The sequence below is a fragment of the Bacillus rossius genome, chromosome 1, assembly GCF_032445375.1.
Source record: "Bacillus rossius redtenbacheri isolate Brsri chromosome 1, Brsri_v3, whole genome shotgun sequence".
NCBI classification, from domain to species: Eukaryota; Metazoa; Arthropoda; class Insecta; order Phasmatodea; family Bacillidae; genus Bacillus; species Bacillus rossius.
In genome coordinates, this window is record NC_086330.1 from 165,682,701 (window position 1) to 165,703,632 (window position 20,932).

Genomic DNA, 20,932 nt, shown 5'->3' on the forward strand with positions numbered 1-20,932 from the left:
ATAAATTACTCGTACTTGAATGCTTAAAGTTTTTTAATACATCGTTTACGTTTTAATAAATATTATTTTTTTTCTCTTAATATACCACGTTTAATTTTCACTTTACATACCGAAAGTAATGTATGTTGTTAATATTCGTGCATATTTTTCGTTCTTAAACATTTGGGCTTTCGGGCTATATATTTCTTTCTAATTTCATTAGTGAGCTTGAAATTATTAAACATTATATCTTATAATATACTTTGGCCTATGTATGCATATTTAAGAAAAAATCATGTATATTCTGAACTTCAGGCAACATTCGTGATAGTAAAAATAAAACTACCATTCTTTATTTCATATAAAAGATAGTAAGGGCAAAGTTTAATATATTCTCTATTATTTTCCACACGCATAACGAAACTGTTTTATTACTATTAAAATACGGTGGTGGTCATTATAATACAAATGCCTTGCTGAAAAACATATTACATTTAACAATAAATTTAAATCATACTTTTGGTCTCAAACAAAGTTGCACTCGCATTTGGTAGTGATCACTAGGTTGGCATATTTTCGCATTGTATAATATAACGAAAATTATGTATTTTACTTACAGGTTTTTTTTGTATTAGTGGTTTAATCAAACAATAACAGTGGAGGCATTATTATATCCATTTGTAATGACAATGAGCGTCAACATAAATATTTGGAATGGAATGGGACTGGTGACACGTGGTACTGTCAGGGTGGAGAAGGCTTGAGATGGTATGAAGTGGGAATGGAAAAGTGATTTAATGCGTCAGTGGTCAGAGGTAGAATGGGGCACTCCGAGGAAACCCACTGGTCAGCGCCTACGTCCACCGCATTTCCCACTTGCGAAAAATTCGGCAAAGACACCGCCGGAAACTGAGAAAGGATGGCCTTGGCAGAAGGCTAGTGATTTGACTACAAAATCTCGTAAACATTCCCCGCCCCCTTCTCGTTTGAAACTGTTCCTGCAAAAATTTATATAAATAAAAGTTCAAATAATTCTTTACATTTCCAAACTAATTTCTGGAACAGATATTTTAATTTCCTTTTATGAAACTCTTTACTTTGTTATGAAAAATTGAAATATTTTATTTTCATTAAATGTGTATTAAAAAACAACATAATTTTATACAGATACGTACATGTTTTACAACTCACTTATTGTAAAATGTTTATTTTTCAGGACTTGAAGAATATTTACTACCTGCCTTATACTTCTTGCGGTCGCAAATAAAGTGAGTATATGTCGACTTCTGATATCAAACATTTTATGTGTTCGTTTATCAGACTTGGAGTACTTATAGGTCCTAATTTTTTTTAAAAATTGCAATTATTTTGCTCTAGTACCAGAAACGTTTTGTGGAAAAAATATTTTAACTATAAATCCACGTGTAAACTTTCATGTGAGTTGGTGATACAGTTGAATACTGAACTCGTATGCGTGAGATCCGGGGTTTAAGTTCCTGTCAAGTTATTTTGAAACTAGTTCAGGTTTCCTGAAATACCTCCAAGTAAATACTACCACAATTTTTACAAAATTAATTATAAGGTTTATTTTTCAGTAGTTCTTAAAGTATTTATCTATATTTTTCCCCTAAATAAACACACAGTTGTGTCATTAATGCTTACCAGTATTGGACAAACCTTGTGAGCAAATGATTAGTTTGGCAACTATTATATACTTATAAATATATTATGTTGCGAGCAATGAGTTACGATAGCTTTCAGTTTGCACAAAAGTTCATTTTACTGACTTTAACTTGCGTTACAGGATAACAAACCACAACTTTAGTTTGTACTGATATAACGTTTAAATATTAGCTTACACGTTTCTAACCTTTCGTCCTTTAAATTGGTTAGTGTTTACGGGTTTAGTTCCGGGATTTGATCATAAATAACGTCATGTAAAAAACCACAGCAAAATTAAACTTACGTGATCTAATCTGCAAAGAATTTCTACCATATAAGTTTTTGTCTCGTGTAGAAGGAAGCTGTTTATTTGTAGCGCCAAATTTGACGTTGAGTTAAGTGAATTGGCATAAATATCTTGCATAAATATTAGGGCGTGACGAACAAAATCGATTTTTATGTATAAAATTCTAATAGGACTTAAAAACTAGGTGTATATATATATATATATATATATATATATATATATGAAGTTCAATGAAAAATTAATTTAAAAAAATCAGTTATAGGCTTTTTAATAGATGTAAAAAAATTTATTTTAGTTGGTTAATAATTGAAAAATTTTAATTATTTAAAAATTGCTCTTTATTTTGAGTACTTGCATTTTGGAATAAATTATCGTAATTTTGGTGGAAAATCGTAATTTTTAACAATTTAGAAACATAGTCACTGCGGACAGAAATCTATCGCGCCAATTATTAATTTAATAAGTTAATTTTTGATGAATTTTGGAACTTTCCCGCATTTTCTAGGTCAATAAATTATAACTTCCACGATGGCGGACTTAATGGCTTATGGGAGGCTGGTATAGGTATGAGGAACTTAAGCCTCTTTTAGGATTTTGTACATGATTTATTAAATAAGTATTTTTTTACACAATATTAAAATATTTACATCGGCCAAGGATCTAAGCAAGGACAGTAATTCACCAATTCAATCTGTGAATTGCTTAGTGCCTTTTTTTTTATATAAATGTTGCAATTTTTACCGAAATCTAGGTTTAATATTACGAATTTTCAAGATGGTGGACATAACGACTTTCTGGACGCTGGTTGTCAAGAAGCCTATGATGCTTTTAGGACTTTCCATCATATTTATTGAAATTATTATTTTATGGATAAATAATTTTTTTTGCATCAGCCCGGGATCGAACCAAGGGTAGCAACTGATTGAATCAATCAGTATATTAAATGTAGAATTTTTTAATGAATTTTGGAATCCGTCCCGAATTTCTGGCTAAATAATGGCGACTTCACAAGGTTACATTCAAATGTCAAGATGGCGGACGCCACAGTAACAATAAATGATTTATTTACTCTAGCAAACAAAAATTTAACTAATATGATGGTAATGCACTCTAGCATATGGCATGTGTATTACATGACACTAGCGCTCCTTTTATCGATTACTGAAAACAAGATGGCGACAGCACTCTCTACCAGACACCATGTGTGTTAGGTAACTATCGCTCCTGGTAGCAACTACTGAAATTAAATATGGTGGCTTGGTCTCGAACAGACTATGTAATTATTAATTCAAATTAAAAAAATACAACACCGGTTGTGTGTGTTATTTTATATTTAGGCCTACACTAGTTGCAGTACCCGGCGTTGCCCGGGCTGAACACAGGGTGAAAGGGACCTTTTTCGAAATCAGATGTAGTTAGTAATTGTTTTATTAATTTGAATGTCAAGTGTGCAAAATAATTTATATCACTTTCAGATACCAACAGACGATCTGCAAATGTATAATTATTTACCTGTATAAATATATATATATCACATTTGGTGGTTGGTATGTAATCTAGACTCTCTAAAGCACTATAGAAAAAAGCTGAAAAATAAGAGATTATTCATATTGCAAAGATTCCATTATCTTGCTTATGATCGGCATGCATTGCAATGCCTCATTCAGCTTTGTTTTGTAATATGTTTGAAGTAGTTACACATATACAAATCATCTATCCATATCTCTTAACATATATTTAGCTCTATCTACATCTTTATATATCTATGTATCTCTCTATCGCTATTTATCAGTTTATATAAACATATATACATATATACATCACACTATTCTATCTCTTCTACATATAAATCTCTATATAACTCTATACATCTATATATCTCTTTATCTAACCCATTTCATTCTCTATACCTCGCTCTATCTCAACTTATCTATGTCTATCTCTATCTCACTCTATATATAGCTATATATCGCTCATCTCTGTCTATCTTTTATATTAAAATTAATTGTGTCCTGCGTGCGCACTTATACAACAAAAACAGACGAAGTTTTGAACAGGAATTAGCCTGTGTATGAAGTGGTGATTGAAAAATTATAAAAACTTCAAAATATTGTCAAGGAAAAATATACGAAATCGCACACAACCGCTGCGTAGGGAGCCGACCGCGCGAGTGAGCCGCGCGGCACTTTATTTTGTGACACTGACTCCCCTCCCGCACCACAGTGACGCTTAGGTCAAATACTGCTGCCTAGCTAGCCGAGCTAGGTGTGGGCGGGGCGCGGGACAGAGGCAGGCGGTGGTGGGAACGCGAGCGTCTAGAAAGACATGACGACGACGGACAATTGCTAGTTACTGAATTACAAAGAAAAAAAAATTAAAATATGTTGCTTAAATAATGTAGTTAGTAAATATCGCGGTAAAAAGTAGCCTATGTTCATCAGGGAGAATGTCGGCTTCTAATGGAAAATATTTTTTTTAATCTGTCCAGTAGTTTCGGAGCCTATTCAATTCAAACAAACAAATCTTTCCTCTTATTATTAGTATAGATGATTGTTTTCTCAGTCTGGTAATTGGTTCTATTGCCACGCGGTTAAAGACTAAGGTTTCCCAACCAAGAGGTCAGAGCTGTGATGCTTCGAATCACAGAGCTCCCAATGAATTTAAAAATAATAATTTTAATATGTCGATAAGTACCATAATAGTTTTATTAGGTAATAGTACACTGACCTTATGTGATTTGACAGAGTGACACTGGCGCTCTCTAGAAGTAAACGACAGAAACAATAATGTCGGTATCCAAGATGGCGGCCTCCATTGGAACAGACAAATCCAAGATGACAGAATTGTCGTCATCCAAGATGGAGGCCTCCAGCAGACGAAAACCAAATGGTGGACATGATGTCAGAATCGAAAAAAAAATGGCTTTGAAATCAAATCCAAGATGGTGGACATGTTATTAGAATTCAATATGGTGGCTGTAAAGAAAAGTGTAACTGTGGTGTCATACACATCCAAGATGGCGGGCATAACGAAAAGTGCATCATTAGTGAGTGGGGCTTGATTTCAAGATGGAAGATCCCAGATGGATCCAAAATGGCTGCCGGGTCAAAGGTCAAGGTCAAAGTTCAAGGTCAAGGTCATGCAATATGGCCAAGGTTACTTTACAATCCAAGATGGTGGTTCGGCTCTGGCTCCACACCATGCACCCTGGCGCTGGAGGAACTATTTACCTACACTACTGTCATTAAATATTTTTTTTTATTTCTGAGCCTTTATATTTTTAACTGGGGATAAATTTGAAGTTCCATAGCTAAATTTTTGTTATTCTTCAATAAGCTTAACCTATGAACTTCTTACGAACCGAATTTCAACCATAAGGATTTTTTGTATATTTAGTTGCTTCAGGAAGGCAAAGATTATGACTTTTTAAAATCTTGTCTTATATTCCGATACACTTTAGGAGAAGCTTGTACCATACTGTGATATAAATAACAAATTCATAAGAATTCATCCATTCGATGAAGCGATTAAAATCAGCTTGAACTTCAGCTGGTAGATCAAGATCTTTCAATGTATTCAGTGCTGACAATACATTTTGGTAGTTATTTGCTAGAGGAATGATAGTTTCTATTCTTGCATTCCATCTTGTTTTTGAAGCTGAATGAATAGAAATTCCAACTTCGTCTTGAAGAATCTTCCATCTTGCAGGGCATGCGAAAAATATGTTATATAGCTTCTGAACGTTCCCAAAGTAAGATTTCATCTCAATGCCTGTTTCCATTGTATGCGCAACACTTACATTTATGATATGGGCACAGCAAGGTGGGAAATACACGTGTGGATTTTCATCCAAAATCTTCGTCTGGACACCTTTAAACTTGTCTGATATGTTAAAAGCTTTGTCATAGCCTTGGAAAATCAAACTGAAATTCACTTAATACACCTTTTACTTGATTCGTTATTTCTGGTCCTGTTTTCTTTTTAAAGTCAGATAATTTAACAAATATTTCACTTTCCACTTTTCACTGTGAACCAGGAAATAGCTAATGACAAATACTAATTGTTCTTAATGAGACTTATCTAGTGTCCCATTTATGATTATGCTGTAGTAGTGAGCTGATTTTATTTTCTCAAGTATTGAATTTGTAACTTCATTAGCGCACATTTATCAAGAACTCGCTCTGGGTTCACCAAGAAATATTATGAGCCTCAAGTTCTTTGCCTGATTCTCTGATGTCACTAATATTTTGAAGGTGATGACTAACATAATTATTGTATCTTCCGACTAACTGCAGGGTCGCTGAGAAAATGCCACTGTCATAATAGTTGATTGTGAAATTGGTTCTTAACAATAGCAAAAATCTTTGGCTAAAAAAGCCACCACATCAACAACAGCTTTTAAAATTATTTCTCCATGTTTCCTTTTCATGCTTATGCTGTAAAGAAAGGCCAATGCCTCCCATGCTTTGAAGTGAAAAACGAAGGTCTTTCCCATTAATGTAGTTTTTCAAATGACAAGAATTCGATTCATGGATTTTAATTTTTTCATATTATTTTTTTCCAAATATCGTTAACACCAGCTTGACATAATTATGATGATTGAACTTATTCATTACATTTAAAAAATATACGTGGAAAATAAAAAAGAGAAGCTGCTTCTTCGCTCCAAAGAGCCAATCTCTTCTTAAACTTTCGCCATTAGTCTGGTGTTTAAAAAAAGATTCCTTGAGGAAAGGCCTACCTGACTTATCTCGCGGCAAGATCTCAGGAGTAGGAAGAGGCCCTTTTAAAACAATTAACTGTCGTTGTTTTTTAACCAGATATTTCCATTTTGCAGGGTCATTATATACAATGTTCATAAATCTTTAATGATTTTCTTAATATAAACCACTATTATCATGATTTACACTAGTGCTTTAGAAGACATTTTGGAAGAACTTGGTGATGGACCCTCAGATTTTCCATCAAATATAATCTTTTCAGGGACTTTGTGTTGAATACCTCCCCCAATTGTATTATTTTTAGTGTCAATATGTCGTTATCCTTCATTCAAATGGCCTATACTGTCATCTTCAGATATTTATTTTACTGGGTTTGTACCTTCACTAGTCAATTTGCTTGGAGACACAGATTATCCTTTTAGAAAGTCATGAAAGGTGCATTTTTCTCTTTCCTCACGCATAAAATATAATTTTTTTTCTTTCTTTTTCCGCCACAGATTAAAAAAAAACTTAATTTTTATCTTCTATTTTGTTTCCGTGAAAAAACACAACACTTATCAAAACCAGTGACGAAATATCGACCCAGGAGGGAGGCATGGGTCCCCTATCGTCTTTAGGATTGGAACAACTGTTGATACTTTAAAGAAAAATACACAAAATCACACATAATTTTAAATTTTTAAATTAAACCCAAGTTCTAATTTTTTTCTTTTTGTTATACGGACAAACGGACCCGGAGATATTTTACCACAATAAGGCAGTTCAAAACTCTTGCAGTCATCGTAATATTATGTTATCCTTTCGTCCTGATATATTAAATTTTGGCCTACAATGTATTACCTTCATTTAATAAAGTTTTTGTTTGTTATTTCTTAATGGGTTTTAATTTCAATAATTTTTGTTATAAGTTAACAAAAATTTAAACTAAGGCCTATTTTAATCTCTGGTAGCGTAAATTTTTCCTGTGTTTATGTTTATTTGGGCTAACTGATTTTAAAATTTGACTGTTAAAAAATAATACTTTAGCTGAGAAGAGTTGGAATAAGAGGAATTCGGCAACAACTATCAAGGAATAAACATAAAACAAAAAAAAAAACATTTAATGATGTTTAATGAAACAAAATAAAACATTTCAGTCTGTCTACTGGTACTCGTAAAAGTAAAACCCTAAAACAAGATTTAGGCCTACCATAGTTTATCCTTAGTAAAGATCGGAGGTGATATTGGTTAGGAGTTATGGAGATTTTAGGCTTCCTAAATAAAGACAGAACAGTTTTATACGTTTCCCTGTTGTCAAATGTTGTATTGGCAAATTTCAGTAAGAGACTGATACTATAGAGAAACTCGACATTGTTTTCTCACAAACAAAGTAGCCTAGAAGGTACAATGTAATGCAGTCTAGACGTGGTAGGACTGGCGGGAGGGTGGCAGGGTGAACGAGGGGTAGGGGGTACAGGCCCGTAACAAACCAATAAAGCCTCGACTGCTCTGCTATCATGCTCTGGGCGTACAGGGACTGGGCTGTACCGTACAGCCCAGTCTAAGCTTCCCTTTTCCCTTCAAATGGCATTGACTCAAGCCGCTCAGGCCATTACAGGCTAGAGGTTTTTATTTTATTGTCTCTGAAATGTGCAGTACCTAGGGAATCATATGACTAAAATTTTTAATAACTTTAACAAACATCTTCATTACTATGTAAACAAATCCCATTACGCAAGTGAAAAAATATTTGGGTTATATAATATGTCAGTTTTAGTTAGTAAAAATTTCTTCCCTTTTTTGATTTCGCTGTAGACGTTGCCCCTTTACAGTTAAGTATTTTTTGGCCCGGGACAATCTGACCCTTCTGACCCCCCCCCCCCCCCCACCTTCTATATGGGTAGCCCTGTAGGAGGTGACTGCAATTCGAGTTCCACTCAAACCGTGCACAACCATCCAACCAATTAAGGTGTGAGAAATCATTTGATTATATCATGGAGGTAATCTGAAATATAAATTTTTTATTTAATTTTTGCATCATTGATTTTAATAACAAGGTTGCTCTAATGTAGTAATCGGTTTTTATCTTGGCCCCACAAATTTTCACTAACTCTGTGGAAAGTAGACTTATCTTTCAACAGTTTGGGTATGGTGTGAAAAATTGACCAAATTAAATTCAGTTATTGTATTATTTCGCAGAACGGATGAAACAGACACTGTTGTCAAACCTTCCGATAATGGAGTAGAAAATCAAGATTTATTGAGGAAATCGTAACATTTCTAAAAGGCTTCCCCTTCTCATTTTGAGTAATATTCTTTCGTACCGTCCTGTAGCCTAACACTCGTATTCGTTGTCACTCGTCCACTATCACAGCCAACATGTTTCTGTGTGACAGAAGAACGCATTTATCTCGATCCTACGTTTGATTAGCAAATATGCAACTTTTGAGCCTTATAAGAATTCTAGACTTTTAAAATCAATATTTTCGTTCCTTATGTACATATGTATACACACGGTGCATAATGGTTTGTAGCATTGAGATTTTTTAACACTTACACTGCATGTAAAAACAGAGAAGAAACGACTCGATTACTTTAAATTCCAGAAATGGCACTAAATAATGTGCGTTCTTAAACGAAGACCATGTTAGTTGTGTTTTGGTAGTATAAACAGGTTTTCCAAGATGGTGTCTGAATGTAAATTCTTCTTCTTCACACGCAAGCGCACTCAGAGGCGGACGGAGTTTTGCGGCGACGTGTAATAAGCATGTGTGTTAGCCCCCGGCCGCATTAGAGCAAAGTTGACAGTCCTGGAGCCGTGGGTTTGCCCTGGAGAGGAAGAGAGGTCTCCAGAGATGGAAGGCGCGAGCATACAGACTCCATTACATTGTTTAACTTCTTAATGGACGGTCGCATGTGCTGGGGGGGGGGGGAGAAGGAGTGCCCAGGGCCCTGCGCTAATTACTATGATATAGCCCCTTGCATTTCCCCACCGCCTAGTTGTTTGTCAGGAAGAGGGGTGGAAGGGGAAGCTGGAAGGACGAGTTTCCGCCAACTCTTTGATTACAACGCGAAGCCGGGACCACTCACCGTATCTCCCGCCTTTTCTCTAAAATGAGTTTCGCTGAGTTTTATTAACGCGAGAGTGACAATTAACAAAACTAGAACATATTTTCCCGTACACATCACTGAACGCGAAACATATACACTATAAAATAAATAACTCCATATGATATTTCGTGGGTAAGGGTCAATTGGAGGTAAGAAAATGCCAGGTATGATATTGACAATACATTTAAAAGGTCAGCTGTAGATCCTGGAAGGAGTAGAATGTATCTTCATCCCATTATTTTCTTTTCCAAAGTAAAATTAATAAAATAATAAATTCCATTCATCTTCTTCGTTCTAAAAAACTAAAGGTTCGATGAAGGAAATCATAGTAAATTTACGGATTTTTAAACAAATAATTCAACTCAAATAAACAAAGATTTATCCATATTTGCAGCTAACTGGACCTTCGGTTTGACTACAACTGATTCGACATCTGATTTCTGTATTCCATTTTTCACGTGATAAACAGCTACGTGGAGTGATGAACAGTGTTTTTAATGTAAATATATCTACCATGTTCTTGAGGGTTTGGTCAATAATCTAATATGACTTTTGTAAGAACAGTTATAAATAATTATCTTAAATTGGCAAAGAATGTTGCTTACAACATTTTTAAGCTTTTTCGTAGATTTTTTAATTCTCTATTTATTTACATTCAACACGAATTTACGATTGTTATGGAGTATTAGCTAAAACATTAAAAAATCATTTCAAATGCACAGCAAACTCACTATTCTTCATCCACACTATTTACAACGAAACATAGAACTCGAAATTCAAAATCCAAAGAAAGTTTTCACGAAGATCCTGCCAATGTCTTAAAGTCCGTATATTTACTCTTTCATATAGAAGGTTTTACGTTTTTGAAACCGATGTTTTAGGTTGACAACATAGATAAGCGCTTATTTACATATTTTAAAAAAAATCACAATCACAAAGAAAAATTAGTATTTGAAGTGTGACTTCAAAATCACAAAGCAGGTACCTATAGTCTATAGAATATAACTTTGGGGGAAGTGTGAGAATATGTATCCTATTGTCTCTCACTTCCCTTTGGTTTAAAATTTTCAAAAAGCCTGATTGTAGGGCTATTAGTAAATATTTTAAAACAATAATTGCATCTCTCACAAGAGAAATAAAGTTACTATCTAGATAGAATATGTACTTATTCCACGTGCATTAAAGATCAGATCAGGGCCGGATTTAGAGGTCTGGAGGCCTCGGGGCAGCAGAGGAGCGGAGGCCCCTTGGCCCCAAATTATTTTCCAAATAAAATGAAAGTTTTTTTTCATTCGAGCTTTCCAATAAATAATTTATTGTGAAATCAAGTAGATTCTCTTAGTATTAAAAAAACATACATAATTATAATCGGAGACAAGAATTATATGAAATTAAATTTCAGTGTTAATATTTAACAATAATATAATCATGTATGTACAAAGTACTGTAGGTAAAGGTAAAACAGCGAAAAAAGAATATCAAAAGAAAATATGTTTACTAGTGTTTACTTGTCGGAATTTGAAATTTTTTTTTCCGAAGTCTCTATTGTGGGGGCCCTCCGTTTGTGGAGTCCCTCCGTTTGTGGAGGCCCCGGGGCTCTCGCCCCGGTTGATCTCCCCTAAATCCGGCCCTGTATCAGATAGATGGTTAACTGCACCGTGAAATGTTTGCAGTTTAAATATAAAACTGTAGAAAAAAGTACTCAAAAAATGTGAGCGAGTCTCTCAGTACTAGCCAGTTATGTGTAAATATATAACCTCGGTAATGAGCAGTCACGTGTTTCTACAATGCAAATGAAATTAATACGAAACTCGGACACGAAATTTAATGTAGAATTCTTTAAAATGATGCCGACCGTGAAACATATATGAAAAGTATTCATTAAGTAAACAACTGTAAAATCTTTTCCTCTTTTTAAAACCAAACTATAACTCGGTTTAACAGGATGGATCTATTGATTTCTCAGGGTTAGCCGAACAAAAGGAGTATGGAACGCGTCACATGAAAATGCCTCAACGCTGAACTTGTGAAATTGCCTCCTAGCTCGAAAATATCATTGCCTGCACCAAAAATTAAATGACGAAAGTGGGCATTACAGAACGGAAATTTACCAGGTTGAATGTCCAATGCGCATGCATGCAAAAACTGATATAGCCACTAGTCGAAGTCGTCAAGATGGCAAACCCATGTGTGGCAACATGCACCCGTTTATATTAACTTTCGTGAACACCAGGGGTTTTACTAAGCGTATTGATGTGAAAAATTAAACCTTATGGCAGTGAAACTATCCTGGAATACATTTTTTAAACTTGAATAACCTTTAAAAAAATATATTCGCAACTTTGAAAAGACTTATGTATAATTTACTAGCCAGGAAATTTGTGTTGGAACAAACTTGATGTCAAAGATATATAACATGTTGGTTTCTAAGGCTTTTATAACGCTATAAATCAGGCTGAAAATACTTTATACAAACAAGCCTTAACCATATTTAGCTGAATCAAGATTTAAGATTTAATAGTAAATATTCCTTCACGAATTTCTCTTATTCAACATGGTGTCGAATATATGTAGGCTAACAATTTCTCGTGTCTCTAGAGTATGATGAACGCTGTGCTATCTCTACATTTCAGTGTTAACTTAGGGTTATCATAATTGTAATACGTATTTTTACTTGTCATTATTTGTTTTAATGACGATAAATTATGACATAAAATATAAAATTATATTTTTACAATTATAACGTTTAGTTTAACACATCAATACGCTTAGTACATTCCTTGATTTTGCGATATTTAATATATACAAGTGAATCATATAGATACGTCCTTTTTTTTAGTTTTCTGAGACTTCCGCAGATGGTAGCACCGTGTTTACACGTTTCCGTTACAATAGACTGCCGTTCCATTCACGAAATTACTCCTGCCAAGTGCCTCATACCGAATATTAAGATATTTACTCATCAATAAAATACATATGATTGCAAAACTTGTCAAACTGTTTTTACTGTTGAAGAAGTTTTAACATATTTGTATAAGATTTTACAATTTTACGTTTATAGTGTATCCTGTTGCCGGAAATATATCATTTATAACTTTTCTTCGTATCGCAACAGTTAGTTCCCCTGAAACTACAATTAGCCGTTTGGCGATTATTATTTTTAAAATAATGGATAAAAAAATACAGAATAGCAAATAAAGGTAGAGTTTTTATTTTATTTTTCAAGGATAAATAAAATGTAATGCCTATAAATTTATTGGATGAAATTTGATAGCGTTTCTCCAGTACACTTATTTTAAAACTAGCTGCCCGACTCGGCTTAGCACGGCTATACTATGGGAAAAAAATTAAGCCACATCTCCCGTTTACAGTAATGGTAAATAAAAAAAAATTCAGTGAAAATTTATTACAATGCTGTATAATGTACCGGAGAGAAAATTAATAGCACCGATGGTTTCCCGACTCGTGCACGCAACGTACAACTGATGTACCCGTACTTCGCTACGGCAGTCTACAGGCAGATAACTCTGGCGCCGCTCATTATACATGCCCCTCCTTGTGGGTACGCCACTGCCGCGCGATGCCCGTTGCCATGGAGACGCAGAAGGCATGAACAATGCAAAATCCTGTTCTCATGCAAAGTACCCACTGTTTCCTGGTTTTAACCACCCATGGGGTCTAATTTTCGGAAAATGTCATCCTGCGTAACATAAGGAACATTACTGTGAAGTTTCAAGTCTGTAAAATATATATACTTGAAAAAAAGGACAATTTTTGATATTTAAAGTGCCCGCAAAATTTCAACGGTGATGAGGACTGCACTAACAATGAAATAGTCGTTGCCATAGAGACGAATGAAGCATCAACAAAGCAACAGTTGTTGCCATGGTGATTTCCTACCAAAAACTGGAAATTTTGATATATTACACCCCAGAAACTCCCCTTGGGAACGGATTTCCGCAGAATCCGTTCTTAGTGAGAGTCTACATCACAAAATGAGTAACTGTGCTAAATTTCAAGTCAATCGGATGTAAAGTTTTAAAGATATCGTGATGAGTGAGTCAGTGAGTGGTATTTCGGTTATATATATCTGTGGCTTGGTTCTAAAAGGGCCAATGTCAATTTTTTTTTTACAAAAATGAGTTATTAAGTCCAATGTGCATTTTAAAACGTGGTGCATTTTGTGCTATAATGGCAAATGTTTGTAACTTACCAATGATGGGGCCAAAGTCACAACAATAATTAATTCTTCATTTTGTGCTACAAGGGCCAATGTTGATATTGGTCTTTTCAAGCGCCAAATAAGCAATGGCCAATGTCACATTGGCCATTATAGCAATAACAGTACTGTGATATTTGGCTTAGTTTGCATGACATTGGCAATTGTGACCCCTCATATACTGATATTTACTTTATGTTTATATGTTGTTGCTGGAAAAAACATGTAAACATAATCATGAAAATTAAAAATAATATGTATGTTGGCAAAATTTGACAGTTATCGATATAGATAATTGTTGAAAGCAGAATTTCAAGCCGAAAAATGACACATGTGGAAAATGTGATCGGTATGAGTTACTTCTTCAATTCAGTAAGGATGTAATTGTTCTGGAACAAGCTGAGAAAGAAAAGATGATACACTTGGAGCTGGCAAAATCTTCATATGAAGAAAAAAGGAAAGACAAATTGCTAAGTAAAAGTAACAGTAACTGCATAACAATGTCATTTAATCTTCAGAAATGCCTCCCTACTCCACTATTTGTGAGTGGAGTAGCATTTTATAAACGAAAACTCTAGACATTTAACTTAAAAATATATGAGACAGGTCTCCAGAAAAATGCTGCTACTTGTTTAATCTGGGATGAAACTATTGAAACAAGAGGTAAACAGGAAATTTCATCCTGTTTATACAAGTATCTGCAGAGTATACCTGATGCAATTGAAGAAGTGAATATGTATAACGATTCCTGTCCTGGCCAAAATCGCAACATTTACGTGGCCGTAATGTTACTGACTCATGTGAAAACTGTAAACATTCAAGGTAGAACACTGATCATCAATCATAAATTCCTAGAGCCTGGCCATACTCATATGGAAGCTGATACGATACACGCGGCAATTGAGAAAACAAAGAAAAACACAACAGTAAATGTAGAACTTCCAAGAGACTGGGCAAACCTAATTTGAATGGTACGACGACGTCCACCCATAACAGTTGTTAAAATGGAGCAGAAAGACTTTTTGAACTTCAAGGAATTGCTTAGCAATCATTATGTTCACCGGAAGGTTGATACCGGAGAAAAAATTTCTTGGTTGAGAATAAAGTGGATGAGATATGATTATTCATGTTCCGATACAATCAAGTTCAAATATTCTTTCCAAGATGATGAACAATTCAAGACACTTTATCTGTCACGAAGGCACAAAAAAATGAATTCGCTTCCAACCTTAAGTCCTATTTCAAGTATGCCATTACCACTTCCAGTAGAGAAGGTAAATTATTTGAAGTCTCTCTTACCCTACATTCATACCAACAGTCGTCAATTTTATGAGTCATTCCTGAAGGGACTCACACCATCCTTTGAGCTTACCGGTGGGTATCTCCTGGATGACAGTGAAGAAAATGAAGCAGACACTGAATAAAGTGAAAGTTAGACCTGTCTAATACGAACCAAAACCTTGCGGATACAATATATGTGCTTATTTTGTTTGTTGTTTTATTGGGCTACAATGTAATGTATGTACATGTATTTATTTCTGTTTTTTACTGAGCATAATGTAAGAGAATATAAATGGTGGAGAAGAACATTAGTTAGTGAAATTATTCATATATTAATGTGCATTGACTGATTATGTTCAAGAGTCCTCTTAAATTGATAAGAACTGAAATTATTTCATCTAATAAATATGTCTAAATAGTAGTTAAAGGTTTTAATTATGTATTTTGTATGCTTTTACAAGGCCAATGTCAGCAATTTTATCCCTTTTTGAACGAAATAAGGGCCAATGTCATTAATATTTTGGTTAATGTGTCTAGAGAAGTTGGACTTGGTGTACTATACTCGTCATGGACTCCAGTTTGTATTGGGGAAGTATCATAACATTGGTGTGCATAGTTTCTTTGCCATTAATATTTTAAGAATAAAACATATTCAGAGGTTAATATCTCGGAACTGTTATTTTTGACATTGGCCTTTTTAGAACCAAGCCATACACACACACACACACACACACACACACACATATATATATATATATATAGAGAGAGAGAGAGAGAGAGAGATAGATACAAGTCCTTGTCAGAATGGTAACGGATGAGGAAAATTATTGATGGTCCGAAAAATTAAAATTAATTTAAAATAATAAAAATAATTCTAGTAAAAGAAAACAAAATAAATTAAACACAGAGAGAGGAAAAAAACAATAATTTAGGTTTGCGATTTAAAGTGATAAAAAGTATTTAAATACTTATTGAATTCTTATGAGGGTACTGATTGCTTCGTTGGGTATTTTTTACTTGTATGGGAAAATTAAGAATGATAAGGCTTCTAGTGCGTGGAAACAATGTTAATAGACAATAGGAAATAAACTTCTAGCGCCTGCGGCATTGTCAACACACACTTCGTACGTGTACTGCATGTTGTATCTAACCCCCTCCAACGCATTTGATACTAAATTGGACTTTTAGTAAGGATCCCTAATGTTATTGATAATATAATATAGCCTATAGCCTTCCTCGATAAGTGTACTATCCAACACTGAAGATTTTTTCAAACCGGACAAGTGGTTCCTGAGATTAGCGCGTTCAAAAAAACAAACAAACAAACAAACTCTTCAGCTTTATAATATTAGTATAGATAATTCGTCTCAACACATCAAAGAACAAAACGGTCTAGGTTTTATCCTCAGCGATGGGTAAAAACGTACCTTCTGCAAGTGTGAAACGTGGTGGACGTTGCCGAGAGTCGGTGGGTTTTCTCTGGGTGCTCCCGTTTCCCCCACCATTGCGTTCAATCGCTGCTCCATCCTGCCGTTTCACCTGAAATCCGTCTCTTATAACCCCGATATCGACGGACTTTAAACCTAAATTCATTCATTCATTATAGTGTATTTCTGATGTCTCATCTTTCTGGCTTTGATAGTCAAGTGCACGATTGAGTGCACTTTTCCTAAAAGATGGTTTTAAAAAATACTGGTAAATTTTTGACTTAACATTTATTTAATAAAACGACTATACTATATCAAATTTTTATTTCTGTGAAATTACAGTGCAATGTTTTACATGAATCCGTCAGAAATATGGACTTGTTCATGACAATGAATATATTATGTATGTTACTTAACAATGATTATGAGGAATATTCTTTTCCATCAGGAAAGTTTCACTCATCAGAACCACTAACTACATAAAAATGTTTGAGCGTCGCATAAGAAAAAATGTGCGTCGAACGTTATGTATTATGAAATAGTTACAAATGGTATTTAAAACATATTTAACTTCTCCCAATGTCATGCTGGAAGAATGGGTAGGAGGTGATATGGATTCTGTTATAGGACTTCAACCCAATACTTGCAGAACCAAAAGCCAGGTACGCTGCCGCTACACGAACACGGTCGACTATCCAGGAATAACCAAGCTCGGTATTCCTGGCACCACCTGACTCCAATGAAAAAAGGGGGCCCAAGATCTAACTGACCCAGTACCCTCCAGCCAACTGTCCCACTGCAGCAACCAGCCAGGGAAAATATAATCGAGTACCAAGGAATCAGATCAGAAGGTTTACTTCGCAGGTAGCTGGGAGGATGGGTATGATGTAGAAGTTCACAGCTCGAGAGACAGCCACGGTGGTGGGCATCATGCGATAATGCCATGGCATTCAGCAAGATGCAGGCCAGTCTCAGACATCGTGCCCACACTATGAAACAATTTGTTTTGTAAATAAAACAGAAATATTCATGTACAACTACAGATATTTGTAAATTTGTACATTTACCTGAAAAAACAAACAATTGTATCACTACAAAAAAAGGTGTCCGCAGTAATACTAGGATCGGGTTCTTACCCGGAAATTTATGCTTTGTGTTGTCCCAGTACCTCCTATAGTTAAAGTAAATTGTAAACGGTTCCCTGAATATCTTTCTAGTAAGAACTGCGCATATTAAAAAGCATAATAAAACAAAATGAAGTAAAATTATGGCATTTTCAATTAAATTTTTAATGATTTAAAAAAAATTACGCTTGAATGAAACATCAATCAAAATATAAAATAATGAGTAATTTTTCGTAGTAAATACTCAGTATTATCTGGATAAGCCATAGCCATGTGTTGTAGAGTGTTGACAACTTTGTGAAAGCTGAGAAGGTGTTCTCCGTGTAGTGGCGACGCTCGCCCGCACACCCCGCGGACGGCAGTGCTCCGACGAGGAAGGGCGGTGATATCAGCGTCCCCCCCCCCCCTTCCGGGCAGCGCGGGGCGCCCTGTCGTACACGCCGTCCGACACGACTCGCCATGACCAGGCCGCGCGACGAGCCGTCCTGAACCGACCCTCCGGTAGATCATGGAAATTGAACCCGAGTCTTCTTCTGTTCCTGCGGGAAGCACCGCGGGGGCGCGCGGAGGGAGGGGGAAAAGGTTAGATGTGTCCCCGGAGGCCGGGAAATATGAGAGCCTTTCGGAGGGAAGAAGTTTTTTAAGGGATGAAGAGAAGTTCAGCCACACCATGCAGTCAATAACTTAGCGACGAGTTTTCCAGCCCGCTGGATCTTTCCGTCTCTTTCTCTCCTTTTGCCCTGTATCTTTCTCTCTCTCTTTCTTTTTCTCTCCATAGCGCACACCGCCTAGAGGAAAGATGTCTGCTGTCAGTAGGAACCGAGTAGGTAGAAGAGCAAAACGCTTCTATTACTTTTTCCCCAATACGTTCGTATTTTTTTTCCTCTCTCTCTCTTCCTTCTGCACCGAAAAATAAAACCAAGAGAGGAAGTGAATAGATTTTTCTTTTCTTTTCTTTCAGGTTTCTTCACTTTTTCCATATAATGTATAACTTCCATCAAGAGATTTTGCTCACCTCACCCTCACCCCACACTCTTAATACAAGTGTGTGTTATAAATTTTTAACTAGGAAACCGCAACTGAAATTATTGCAACTCGAGGCGGGAAAACAGTAAATCCCTACAACAATGTTACGTATTTAATTTTAATTCTATTGGAAGCATCACTATGTGTTTTCTTACATTTTAGTCTTATCTAGTCAACGGGATCCCAATTCCAGACTTAAATGCCACTTAAAATATCTAACTGGTTTCTATTCACGTAAGTTATTTTTTTTTAATTCAAGGGATCGGGTTTTTTACTGATGTATGTCTTAAAAATGCATTTATTTTGTGTGATAATGTCTACAAGACATTCTCAAAATGTTTCATTTATAAATATTGCAGTGCTGTTTAACTTTAAATATAAAAGCCATTTTTAACTTAAAATATTCGCTTACTGTTTGACGGAAAGTTTGACCTCAACCCTTTTTCCAAGAAAAAAAAATAACTTATTCAAAGCCTTGCACTTACATGATATATACCGCACGAACTGTACCAGCGAACGTCGCACCACTGATGACTCGCTTTCACAATTGCACACCTATATATAGACTACTTTATAACAATATTTGGAATCATTACTGAACATGTGAGAAATGTATGGGGAAAAAATTGTATTCCTGGAAAAATTGTTTAAAAAAATTAGTTGCCTGTAAAGTCGGTTTACGGACGATAGTTTAACGTGACCACGTCATAACAAAACATTTATGAAATGACTGATCCAGAAGAAAATGAAATATCATATTCGGTCTGAGACTTAACCGTAATAGGTTTTTGCAAAGAAACCATTTAGGCATTAAAAAAATTATATTCTTTGAGGAAGAAATTTTTTAAAAATTTTTCTATCTTTTGTATGATAAAATCTACCTCTGCATATTTTTATGAATAAAATTGAATCATTTTTATTGAATTATCACTATTTTGTATGGATACAAAGGAGTGAAATGAAATCTACAATTTAATTAAATAATTTACTTTTATTTGCATTCATTAATTCAAATATATTTATTACATTTGAAGTGTCGTGCGCCCCGTATTTATTTTTACAAGTACAAAAAAAATTTCAGCCGCCGGAATTTGATCCGTAGTCTGCGATGCTAAGCGCACAGCCACGAGGCCATATTGGAAACAATTGTTTCAGATTTTATAAATTAATAATATTCCACGCACGATATTTGTTTGAATTTCTTTTAACTAGCATATTCTCTGTTGGACTCGAAATATTTACATGCTCGTGGGCTCATAACTATAATACGGTGTGTTATTTAGTTGATCAAATAATAACTCATGACAAATAATTACAAATGTTAAACTAAAGCGTGAAAAGTATCATACCAGCAATAAATATTTAGTTACACAGCTAAAACAATACTCATACAACACTGTTTAAATATACTGATTAACACTAGTAATTGAAATAATACGTACTTGTAAGAACGCCATTTCCTTGCGAATATACTCCCGTGGCGCGGTGCACAACAATAACCTCGAACCCCGCTATGTTGTCGTCTGCCCCAATCTGTGTGTGGCGTCATGCGCAGGCGTGATCCAACCGGCGCGACCTGCCTATCCCTGCAGCATGGCGGTGTGAAACCTGAGCAGTACGCCGCCACATGCCGGCCGAGTTCTCTGTACCGTACGCAACATACCAGAGAGATGCCACGCATGCGTAAACAGGACACATCCAAGTGCCCAACCCCCGCATGGTAGACTCTTTCTACTCTGGCCAACTCTTCATCCAGACCATCCTCTATCTCCTGTACTCTCCTACACTAATGCATGCAAACTTGCATCCCGCATGAAAGTGCCCAGGGTTTTCCCTGTGTCTATGCAGGTTTTACCTGGGCCCAACTTAACTAGTAGCTTAGACTAGAGATAAGAGTGAGGGGAGTTAGTCATGGCAACAATCGCTGCCATGGCTGGCCAATCCCCTCCTAGCACACGATGCATGTGACCCTCTCCCTGCATGGCTAATCCCAGCATGACTAAGGCGTGATAGGCTTCGGCCTGAGACGCACTTAGGTCCCTCCCTAACCCGGACCCCTCCCAAACACACTTAGTTTTTAGTTAGGTTAGGAAAAA

General features: G+C 35.5%; 1 long non-coding RNA gene across 2 annotated transcripts in view; it reads left to right on the top strand.

The window, feature by feature from the left end:
* Nucleotides 1–20,932, top strand: part of LOC134529660 (uncharacterized) — a 526,173-nt gene that overhangs the window by 330,867 nt on the left and 174,374 nt on the right. For both annotated transcript variants that reach the window (XR_010074660.1, XR_010074659.1), the window contains exon 2: nucleotides 1,196–1,247. This is a non-coding gene — a long non-coding RNA (uncharacterized LOC134529660). The remainder of the gene's footprint in view (nucleotides 1–1,195; nucleotides 1,248–20,932) is intronic.